The sequence below is a fragment of the Armigeres subalbatus genome, chromosome 1 (assembly GCF_024139115.2).
Source record: "Armigeres subalbatus isolate Guangzhou_Male chromosome 1, GZ_Asu_2, whole genome shotgun sequence".
In the NCBI taxonomy this organism is placed as follows: Eukaryota; Metazoa; Arthropoda; class Insecta; order Diptera; family Culicidae; genus Armigeres; species Armigeres subalbatus.
This window is the reverse complement of record NC_085139.1, coordinates 185,698,878-185,710,928: the sequence shown is the minus strand read 5'-3', so window position 1 is coordinate 185,710,928 and position 12,051 is coordinate 185,698,878.

Here is a 12,051-nt window from a genome sequence, read left to right as displayed (position 1 = left end):
TGTTTATTTAAATATTACGAACAACATGAGTAGCCGCTTTCTCAACTGTTGTAGGCCGTTTGATGGAAAAAGTGTTCAAAAGAGTTACGAAATCTCACCGAAAGCACCATAGATAAACTGAAAGCGACTGGTTATGCTCCAATGTCCACATTGAATACAAATTTACGCATTTGCACGTCCTGCCGTCTAAACGTTGACAAAAGAGCAATCTGTATATCATCGGTTGAGCAGAGCGCAGGAAGTTCGAAAACGACAGCAACTGAGGAATTGCCAGATGTATCGACAACAACTGAGGAATTACCAGAAGTATTAAGTGCTGAGAGCCTTGCCACCGTACCATCAGCGAAATCTGTTTCAACAAATCAATCGGAAGATGAGTGTATCCAAAAGGTCAACATCGAACGCTTTAACGAGGGCATAGCTGGGATAAAAGTGACCTGATTAAATGGAGTAAGATGGATTACGTTTATTACCCGGAGAAACATACCGTGAAATAAACGAAGCTGTACGAAGAAACCTCTTCAAATTAGGACCTGATGATGTGGAAAATACAGACTACGATGAGGTAATTATAAATATGAAGGAAAGGTTCTCGAATGCAGCCACGACAAGGAAAGAAAAATTATTGATTTTGTCGATGCTGCCAAGTTCGTGGTCTATTCAGGATGCCATTGATGAGTTCAAAACCAATAGAAATACAGTAAAAGAGGCAAAACAATTGAAGAATAACTGTCTTTCAACCAAAAATACTAGGTCTAGTACTGCATTAACAGATGAGACAAAAGAAATAGTAGTTCAATATTTTGAAGATGATAAAGTAAGTCGAGCTATGCCTGGTCAAAAAGATTATGTATCAGTAAAAAAAGATGGAAAGCGTCAAGCAATCCAAAAACGATTAATGATGACGACTTTGAAAGAAGCGTACACACGCTTCAAGGAAATTCACGATAATATTAAAATAGGTTTTTCCTCATTTGCAAGCCTTCGGCCAAGGCAATGTAAGCTTCTTTCCAATTCAGGAACACATAATGTGTGTGTGCACAACCCATGAGAATATTAATCTTATTTTACATAGTTTGAAAAGAATCAATTTAACAAAGGATATTAAAATGTTAACTGGTAGTCTTTTGTGTGAAAATACAACATCAAATTGCTATCTACGATCTTGTTCGGATTGTCCAGATTCTTCATCATTGGAAAATACTTTATTCGCTGAGTTTGAAGAAAAATATATTGATCAGTTATCATTTGAGCAATGGGTGACCACGGATAGGTGTGACATAGAAACTATTGTAAAACCTGTAGATGAGTTTGTGTCATATTTTTGCTTGAAATTAGAAAGTTTAATCCCTCACGATTTCATTAAAACAGAACAATCCAGCTTTTTAAAAATACGAAAAATACATTACAAAATGGTGAATTTTAGTCATTTGTGATTTTTCTGAAAATTACAGCTTTGTATTGCAAGATGAAGTGCAGTCCCATCACTGGAACGTACAACAAGCTACAATTCATCCATTCGTTATTTATTTTAATGGAAGTACGCAAATTGAACACTTAAGTTTTATTATAATTTCCGGAGATTTAAGACACGATTCAGTATCCGTAAACTTGTTCATTGAAAAAATGATTAACTTTTTACGCGTTGATAAGCATAAAGAAGTCAAAAAGATATATTTCATGTCTGATGGAGCAGCGTCGCAGTACAAAAATCGTAAGAATTTTCGAGCCTATGTCAATTTAAATCAATGTACGGAATTGATGCAGAATGGCATTTTTTGCTACATCACATGGCAAAGGTCCTTGTGATGCTATTGGAGGAACAATAAAGCGCATGGCCACAAGAGCAAGTTTAGCCAAAGAACGTGAGCATCCAATTAAAACTGCGAAAGAACTTTTTGATTGGGCAAATCGTAGAAAAGAAAAAGATTTAACCAAATTTTCATTTTGTTTTACTACTACTGAAGAGTACGAAATAAAGGCTTCAGAGCTCAGCGAGCAATTTAATAACGCGAAAACGATCCAAGGAACCCAAAAATTTCACTGTTTCATTCCATTGTCGGAAAATAAAATTAAAGCAAAACTATACTCAAACTGTGCTGATAATAATTCAAAAGTGTTCGATATTTTAAAAATTTGAATAAAAATAAATAAAAAATAAGTATTAATAAACTGTTTTCATGATATCATAACCCATACCAAAATTCAAACCCAAAACTCTTAGAGTTTCTATAACAACATTGTGTAACTGCCACATTTAATTTAATACTTAGGATAATATTAATTCATTTTTATTTATTTATACATATAATATTTATACATATAATATACATAATATCGATGAATACATAAATATGGAATATCATACAAACAACTTGTTTAACTCACGCAAGGCCCTTAACAATAAAATCAGCATCAAACTGCGATTCTTGAAAAAAAATACACTGAAATTTTTTTGTTTACTATATGTGAAAATTGTGAAATGTTTGAAATGTCATAACTTTTTTGTTTATTAGTTTACCATCACCAAATTTTATGGTAGATAGCTAATATAATGGACCGTTTTCCCTTAAAAAATTACGTTCGAAAAAGATAGGGTTTTGAGATATTTGAGTTTTTGTGACAAAAATTATATTTTTAAAGGCAAAAAATTTTTTTTTTACTTTGCACATTTTCTTAAGAATCACCATTTAGTTGTCTAACTTTGCTGAAAAAATATAACAATCGAACATTCCGTTTTTGCTGTGCAGCTTTTTAAATATTTTTGAACCATTTTCACATACACCCTTTTGAAAAGTTAGTCGTGACTCAATATGAAGATTTGATATCGAAAAATGACGATTTAGATGAAATTGAAAAACTGTGCAAAGTTTCAACTCAATAGAAAATCATGAATTAAAAATTTTCTTAAATTTTGATGCTGTTGCTTGGAATCGCTCAGTTGTGAAAGTTCGGGTTAATCGAGAAATTAAAGAATTCCAACCGTGTATAAAAAAACCTGGGTGTACTCAAATTAACTCAGGGGGTGACCATAATAAGCATTCTAGGTATATTATGATTATTATTAAGGGGTACATTACTAGCCATGGTAAAAGACGACAGGAAAATAATTCGAATCTATGGTAATCTGAAAATTGGTATTGCACTCATTTCAAGGTTAAAAGACTATTATTCTTCCATTTACTTCTAAGACGCTCTAAAATAAATAATCACTCATTTCAAGTTTATTGTTCCTGAAGGACCTCTTGGGCAAGTTTCCGAAGTAATCTTTGGAGAAATTTCAGAAGGAATTACTCTGGAATCGTTCGGAGAAAATTCTCAAGAATTTCTGGAGGAATTTTTGAATAATTGGTAGGATTTCCAGTGGACTTTCTGGTAGAATTTACGGAGAAAATCCTGAAGAAAAAAAAATAAAAATATCCATAGGAATTTCGAGAGAAACTTAAGGACAAGCCTCCCGAGATCCAAAACGAAATCCACTCACTTTTCAAGGGCACATCACTTAATACGAAAGCAACGTACAAGTACCATTTTATTATTTCACACTGATGACAGGATGACAAATCCTGTGACTGAGTTTTTGAGAGCAATTCCGCAGTATTGTTTAGGATATTTCAGGGGGATTTCTTGAAGTTTTCGGAAGAATTGCCGGTGGAATTCTGGGAGGAAATCACGATGGAATTCATAGAGGAATTTCTGTAGAAATTACTGAGTGCAGCAATTCCACTGGGCAATGCGAAATATAAAGAGGAAATGTTGGAGGATGTCCCGCAGAATTCCTGGTGGAATTTACACTGCTCCCTTGTTATGAAACGCTTAACGACGTTCGCAACATTCAATAACTAATATGACGCCAATAATCATCCAAATACAGATATTAAACTTGAATACCAACGTTTAGATCTAAGCTTTCAATCCGTTATGTTATATCCAATCAAGAATAGGTTTGATTATAATAAAATTACTGAAATTTTAATCGATGGCAATTAACCATATTGTGGTACACTTCGTTTCTAGAATTGCGGCGAATGTAAATAATACCTTGTTTTTTTGGGAATTGCTGAGATTATATTTGGAGGAATCCAAAGAGAAATTTTAGAAGATTTCTCAGTAATCTGGGGCTGAAACTCCTGGAAGAATTTCCGGCAGTATACCTTGACAAATTTTCGTTGGAACTCTAGGGTGAAGAAGTTCCGAGGTTTTCTGAAGAATTTCCTGGGTGAATTTTGAATTCCTTGAGGGATTGTCCAGAAAAAACTATTGTGGTGAAATTTTGAGAGGAATTTCTGGATGTTTGGAGGTATTTATTGAAAAATTCCTTGAGAAATTCCCTGGAGAGGTTTTATAGAAATTTCTGGGAAAATTTTCAGAGGAATCTCTGATGGAATTTTGGTAGGAAAACTTTTTCTGAAAAAAAAATCTTGGTAGAACTTCCAGAGGAACTTCTGGAAGTATTTCCAGAGGCATTCATAAATGAATTTCCGGAAGAATTCCTGGTGAAATTTTAAGAGTAGCTTCCGGTTGATTTCCTGAAGGAATTTCTGGGGAAATTTCCGGAAATATTTTTAGGAGAATTTTCGGAAGATATACTGGGGAATTATTGGGAGTGCCTCCGGTTGGCTTCGTGAGGTAAACTCCGGGGTATTCTTGGAGTAATTTCTGGTAGAATTTTTTAAGGGATTTTCGAATCACAAAGTTGTTCCTAACTTTTGTAAAAAAATCACTTCATTTTTAAAATAATATTTAACAATTAAATGAAATATATTCAGCGAATTTTCAAAATGGTTTTATACGCGTTTTTCTCGAAATATTTAACTTCAATCAAACGGTGCACAGGTTGAAGAATTGATCACGCAAAGCCTCTGAAAATGTCATTTCTATCTGTCAAAATAATTTAAGGTTGAGCCACAGGTTAAGTTCAGGAAACATTTCCGGAGTAGTTCCAATGGGAATTTCCAGGAGTATTTGGGGGGAAATCCAGATGACTTAATGGAGACTTTCCGGACTTTCCTTATATCGCACTTTCTATAGACATTTTGAGGAAATTTACAAAAAAATCTTTGATGCATTTCCGGAGGAATTCCTAATGTTATTTTCGGTGGAATTTTCGAAGGTTTTGCATAGGAATTTTTCAAAGGTGTTATTGTAGATTTTTTTTCGCTGTATAATTCCTGTCAGTTTTTGTTCCTTAAGGATTTTTTAAATAAATTCCTGTAGACCATTCCACAGAAATTTTAATTAAATAATGAGTTAAAAGCTCCAAAAATCTAAAAACTAAACATTCAGCTCGGTCCATGGCTGCACTTCGCCAGCCACGCAGTCTGCGGAGGGTCCGCAAATCGTCCTCCACCTGATCGATCCACCTTGCCCGCTGTGCACCTCGCCTTCTTGTTCCCGTCGGATCGTTGTCGAGAACCATTTTCATCGGATTACTGTCCGACATTCAGGGTACGTGACCGGCCCACCGCAGTTTTCCGATTTACGCGGTGTGAACGATGGATGGTTCTCCCAACAGCTGATGCAACTCGTGGTTCATTCGCCTCCTCCACGTACCGTCCGCCATCTGCACCCCACCATAGATGGTACGCAAGACTTCCTTTCCAAAAACTCCCAGTGCGCGTTGGTCCTCCACGAGCATCGTCCAGGTCTCGTGTCCGTAGAGAACTACCGGTCTAATAAGCGTTTTGTAGATAGTCAGTTTGGTACGGCGGCGAATTCTATTCGATCGGAGCGTCCTACGGAGTCCAAAGTAAGTACGATTCCCAGCCATTATGCGCCCCCGAATTTCTCTGCTGGTATCGTTATCGGCGGTCACCAGTGAGCCCAAGTACACGAATTCTTCAACCACCTCGATTTCGTCACCACCGATAGAAACTCGTGGTGGGTGGCTTACATTGACCTCTCTTGAGCCTCTTCCTATCATGTAATTCGTCTTCGACGTGTTGATGATTAGTCCAATCCGTTTAGCTTCGCTTTTCAGTCTGATGTAGGCTTCCTCCATCCTCTCAAAGTTACGTGCCATGCTATCAATGTCGTCGGCGAAACCAGATAACTTGACGGACTTCGTGAAAATCGTACCCCTCGTTTCAATCCCTGTCCTTCGTATTACTCCCTCCAAAGCGATGTTGAATAGCAGACACGAAACACCATCACCTTGCCGTAACCCTCTGCGCGTTTCGAAGGGACTCGAGAATGCCCCTGAAACTCGAACTACGCACATCACCCGATCCATCGTCGCCTTGATCAACCGTATCAGTTTATCCGGAAATCCGTTTTCGTGCATTAGCTGCCATAGTTGGTCTCGATCGATTGTATCATATGCGGCTTTGAAGTCGATAAATAGATGATGTGTGGGCACGTTGTATTCGCGGCATTTCTGCAATACCTGACGTATGGCGAACACCTAGTCTGTGGTAGAGCGTTCACCCATAAATCCCGCCTGGTACTGCCCCACGAACTCTCTTTGGTGTTAGTCGGCGGCAAAAAATTTGGGAGAGTACCTTGTAGGCGGCGTTCAGCAATGTGATTGCGCGGCAGTTGCTACAATCCAGCTTATCGCCCTTTTTGTAGATGGGACACACGACACCTTCCATCCACTCCTGCGGCAGAATCTCATCCTCCCAAACCTTGGTAATCACCCAGTGCAGCGCTCTAGCCAGTGCCTCACCACCGCGTTTAAACAGCTCTCCTGGTAGTTGGTCAACTCCAGGGGCTTTGTTGTTTTTCAGCAGGCCGATCTCTTCCTGGATTTCCTGGAGATTTGGAGCTGGAAGTCGCATGTCCTGCGGGCGTGCTCCTAGTTTCATTACCATACCGCCACCGTTGTCTGCCATATCTCCATTCAGGTGCTCTCCGTAGTGCTGCCGCCACCTTTGGATCACCTCACGCTCGTTTCTAAGAAGGTTCCCGTTTATGTCCTTACACATATCAGGCTGTGGCACATGCCCCTTACGTGAACGGTTTAACTTCTCATAGAGCTTTCGTGCGTTATTAGCGCGGTACAGTTCCTCCGTCTCTTCACGGTCTCGATCTTCCTGCTAGCGCTTTTCCTCCAGAAAATCGATTTTTGTCTGTTCCACGCCCGTTTGTATCATGCCTCGTTCGCCATCGTGCGGTGTTGCAGCAATCTCGCCCATGCTGCATTCTTCTCCTCAACTAACTGCGCACATGCACCGTCATATCAGTCGTTTCTCTGATCCGGAGCCACCGTGCCTAGACGTGATGGGTCAACCCCACATTATGAAAGAGCGCAGACGAAATAGCTTGTATTTACAACGAAGAAAATTTCAACTGGTCTCTGTATCGAGAAACTCCTTCACCACTTCTTAATGGTCGACCGTATGTTCCGCAATCAACAGAAAAACATGTAAGCTTTTGATTGCAGTACACCCAGGTTTTTTTTTTACACGGTTTGGTTTTAGTCGTTTAAGACCTTCAACGTCAATGAAACAACGAGTTAACCCCACGAAAAAATTCACAAAAAATCAAAGAAAATTCTGGTGGTATTTTAAAAGTTGAGGCATTCCACGGGGGCATGTCAGTCGATCCTGAGCGACCATTTCGAAAATATTTGAAACTCTGCACAGTTTTTCAATTTCATCTAAATCGTCATTTTTCGATATCAAATCTTCATATTGAGTCACGACTAACTTTTCAAAAGGGTGTATGTGAAAATGGTTCAAAAATATTTAAAAAGCTGCACAGCAAAAACGGAATGTTCGATTGTTATGATTTTTTCAGCAAAGTTAGACAACTAAATGGTGATTCTTAAGAAAATGTGCACAGTAAAAAAATTTTTTTTGCCTTTAAAAATATCATTTTTGTCACAAAAACTCAAATATCTCAAAACCCTATCTTTTTTCGAACGTAAGTTAGGGAAAACGGTCCATTATATTAGCTATCTACCATAAAAATTTGGTGATGGTAAACTAATAAACAAAAAAGTTATGACATTTCAAACATTTCACAATTTTCACATTTAGTAAAAAAAAATTTTTTTCTGTGTAAGTTATTTCGAGAATTGCAGTTTGATGCAGATTTTATTGTTAAGGGACGTGATTTAAACAAGTTGTTTTCATGATATTTTGATTTAATTATTCATAGCATCTATAAGAAACTTAGACACGATCCAGTGTTGTGATCAAAAGTATTGATAGTGTCATAATTTTCATTGCACGTGACTGGCGAAAAATTCTTTTAATAGTGTTGAAACCTGTTGATAATAACGTTGATAGAAACATATCAGAAATGTTATTTTTAAGACAAAAGCTGCAAAATCAAAGATTTATATACACGTGTACGTCTATAGTTTACCTATAGTATATATATACCTCTTAGAGAATAGACTTTATGATCGGGAGGAAACGGGTATCTTCAACAACAACAAATGCATGATAGGTACATACCATGACAATGCTCACGAAAAAGCAAAAAAATTACTACTACTAAGGTTGTTAAAGATCTTATAGTATTTTTTTTCTTCAGTCAAACAAATGACACCAAACTAGTCAGTAAAAACTTAAAAGTGATTTTGTTTATTTAAATATTACGAACAACATGAGTAGCCGCTTTCTCAACTGTTGTAGGCCGTTTGATGGAAAAAGTGTTCAAAAGAGTTACGAAATCTCACCGAAAGCACCATAGATAAACTGAAAGCGACTGGTTATGCTCCAATGTCCACATTGAATACAAATTTACGCATTTGCACGTCCTGCCGTCTAAACGTTGACAAAAGAGCAATCTGTATATCATCGGTTGAGCAGAGCGCAGGAAGTTCGAAAACGACAGCAACTGAGGAATTGCCAGATGTATCGACAACAACTGAGGAATTACCAGAAGTATTAAGTGCTGAGAGCCTTGCCACCGTACCATCAGCGAAATCTGTTTCAACAAATCAATCGGAAGATGAGTGTATCCAAAAGGTCAACATCGAACGCTTTAACGAGGGCATAGCTGGGATAAAAGTGACTCCGATTAAATGGAGTAAGATGGATTACGTTTATTACCCGGAGAAAAAATACCGTGAAATAAACGAAGCTGTACGAAGAAACCTCTTCAAATTAGGACCTGATGATGTGGAAAATACAGACTACGATGAGGTAATTATAAATATGAAGGAAAGGTTCTCGAATGCAGCCACGACAAGGAAAGAAAAATTATTGATTTTGTCGATGCTGCCAAGTTCGTGGTCTATTCAGGATGCCATTGATGAGTTCAAAACCAATAGAAATACAGTAAAAGAGGCAAAACAATTGAAGAATAACTGTCTTTCAACCAAAAATACTAGGTCTAGTACTGCATTAACAGATGAGACAAAAGAAATAGTAGTTCAATATTTTGAAGATGATAAAGTAAGTCGAGCTATGCCTGGTCAAAAGATTATGTATCAGTAAAAAGATGGAAAGCGTCAAGCAATCCAAAACGATTAATGATGACGACTTTGAAAGAAGCGTACACACGCTTCAAGGAAATTCACGATAATATTAAAATAGGTTTTTCCTCATTTGCAAGCCTTCGGCCAAGGCAATGTAAGCTTCTTTCCAATTCAGGAACACATAATGTGTGTGTGCACAACCCATGAGAATATTAATCTTATTTTACATAGTTTGAAAAGAATCAATTTAACAAAGGATATTAAAATGTTAACTGGTAGTCTTTTGTGTGAAAATACAACATCAAATTGCTATCTACGATCTTGTTCGGATTGTCCAGATTCTTCATCATTGGAAAATACTTTATTCGCTGAGTTTGAAGAAAAATATATTGATCAGTTATCATTTGAGCAATGGGTGACCACGGATAGGTGTGACATAGAAACTATTGTAAAACCTGTAGATGAGTTTGTGTCATATTTTTGCTTGAAATTAGAAAGTTTAATCCCTCACGATTTCATTAAAACAGAACAATCCAGCTTTTTAAAAATACGAAAAATACATTACAAAATGGTGAATTTTAGTCATTTGTGATTTTTCTGAAAAGTACAGCTTTGTATTGCAAGATGAAGTGCAGTCCCATCACTGGAACGTACAACAAGCTACAATTCATCCATTCGTTATTTATTTTAATGGAAGTACGCAAATTGAACACTTAAGTTTTATTATAATTTCCGGAGATTTAAGACACGATTCAGTATCCGTAAACTTGTTCATTGAAAAATGATTAACTTTTACGCGTTGATAAGCATAAAGAAGTCAAAAAGATATATTTCATGTCTGATGGAGCAGCGTCGCAGTACAAAAATCGTAAGAATTTTTCGAGCCTATGTCAATTTAAATCAATGTACGGAATTGATGCAGAATGGCATTTTTGCTACATCACATGGCAAAGGTCCTTGTGATGCTATTGGAGGAACAATAAAGCGCATGGCCACAAGAGCAAGTTTAGCCAAAGAACGTGAGCATCCAATTAAAACTGCGAAAGAACTTTTGATTGGGCAAATCGTAGAAAAGAAAAAGATTTAACCAAATTATCATTTTGTTTTACTACTACTGAAGAGTACGAAATAAAGGCTTCAGAGCTCAGCGAGCAATTTAATAACGCGAAAACGATCCAAGGAACCCAAAAATTTCACTGTTTCATTCCATTGTCGGAAAATAAAATTAAAGCAAAACTATACTCAAACTGTGCTGATAATAATTCAAAAGTGTTCGATATTTTAAAAATTTGAATAAAAATAAATAAAAAATAAGTATTAATAAACTGTTTTCATGATATCATAACCCATACCAAAATTCAAACCCAAAACTCTTAGAGTTTCTATAACAACATTGTGTAACTGCCACATTTAATTTAATACTTAGGATAATATTAATTCATTTTTATTTATTTATACATATAATATTTATACATATAATATACATAATATCGATGAATACATAAATATGGAATATCATACAAACAACTTGTTTAACTCACGCAAGGCCCTTAACAATAAAATCAGCATCAAACTGCGATTCTTGAAAAAAAAATACACTGAAATTTTTTTTTGTTTACTATATGTGAAAATTGTGAAATGTTTGAAATGTCATAACTTTTTTGTTTATTAGTTTACCATCACCAAATTTTTATGGTAGATAGCTAATATAATGGACCGTTTTCCCTTAAAAAAATTACGTTCGAAAAAAGATAGGGTTTTGAGATATTTGAGTTTTTGTGACAAAAATGATATTTTTAAAGGCAAAAAAATTTTTTTTTTTACTGTGCACATTTTCTTAAGAATCACCATTTAGTTGTCTAACTTTGCTGAAAAAATTATAACAATCGAACATTCCGTTTTTGCTGTGCAGCTTTTTAAATATTTTTGAACCATTTTCACATACACCCTTTTGAAAAGTTAGTCGTGACTCAATATGAAGATTTGATATCGAAAAATGACGATTTAGATGAAATTGAAAAACTGTGCAAAGTTTCAACTCAATAGAAAATCATGAATTAAAAATTTTCTTAAATTTTGATGCTGTTGCTTGGAATCGCTCAGTTGTGAAAGTTCGGGTTAATCGAGAAATTAAAGAAATCCAACCGTGTAAAAAAAAACCTGGGTGTACTCAAATTAATTCATGAAAAAAATATTACTTAAGTCCTTTTGAAAAGTTAAGCGAAATTTCTCTGATAGCCCCAATGAAATTAGTATCTCGATCGCTGTGGATAGTTCTAGGCTCTCTCCTTAGCGCGGAAAAGTTGCGCAAAATATTACATATGCACAAATACTTAGAGAATGGGCGATCTTGAAGCGGACTACAGCCTCATACAGATTCAAATTGAGTTACGATGATTTTCTGCAATTGTTCTGTGACAGAACAACGTAACGACGTAACTACCTCCGATGCCTAGGGGGGGGGCTATAGCCCTTTTATATTTTTTCTCGAAATTGACCCTCTTTTTGAAAATTCTCGAACATTTTAACATCTCATCAAGTTATCAGCGGTCGGTAATGTGACAAATCCAGTTCAACCACCTAAGGTAATTGCGGATCCATCACACTCATTCATATTATTCTATTTTCTCAAGCACGTGCACGTGTGCACGTGTGAGCAACAACTCACAGTCTATGTT